Genomic DNA, 555 nt, shown 5'->3' on the forward strand with positions numbered 1-555 from the left:
TTTTGGCTGCTGTTAGCTGCTGTTACCCTCTTTTGGCTGCTGTTAGCCTCTGTTAGCTGCTGTTACACTCTGTTGGCTGCTGTTAGCCTCTGTTACGAGCATTGGTGAAAAATTCTTTGAAGTGGATCTAATGTTGTTGGACTCTGACGCAAATAATTGCTAATACAATTTGAGAATAATTAAACTGTTTCTTAGAAGTTTAGTATTTAGCATACTGGAGTCTAACATTAGCTGGTATAATGTTAGCTTATACTCAGCTAAAGTTGTTGTTTGGCTAGCTAAACTTTTTTTGTAGTTAATATAATCAAAAATGAAGAGTAGATTGCTATAAGTATATATTCAGTTACTACTGTTTGAAACTGTATTTTGAATCTTTTTAATGGGTGGTATATAAAAGAACCGGCCCAATGAGCTGAATGACTTCCGACCGGTGGCACTGACGTCACATCTTATGAAGACTCTAGAGCGGCTCTTCCTCAACCTCCTCCGACCACAGGTACAACATGCCCAGGACCCACTACAGTTTGCATACAAGGCGGGTGTCGGAGTGGAGGA

Source organism: Pundamilia nyererei, unplaced genomic scaffold, assembly GCF_000239375.1.
Source record: "Pundamilia nyererei isolate P.nyererei 1_Seehausen unplaced genomic scaffold, PunNye1.0 scaffold00202, whole genome shotgun sequence".
NCBI lineage: Eukaryota > Metazoa > Chordata > Actinopteri > Cichliformes > Cichlidae > Pundamilia > Pundamilia nyererei.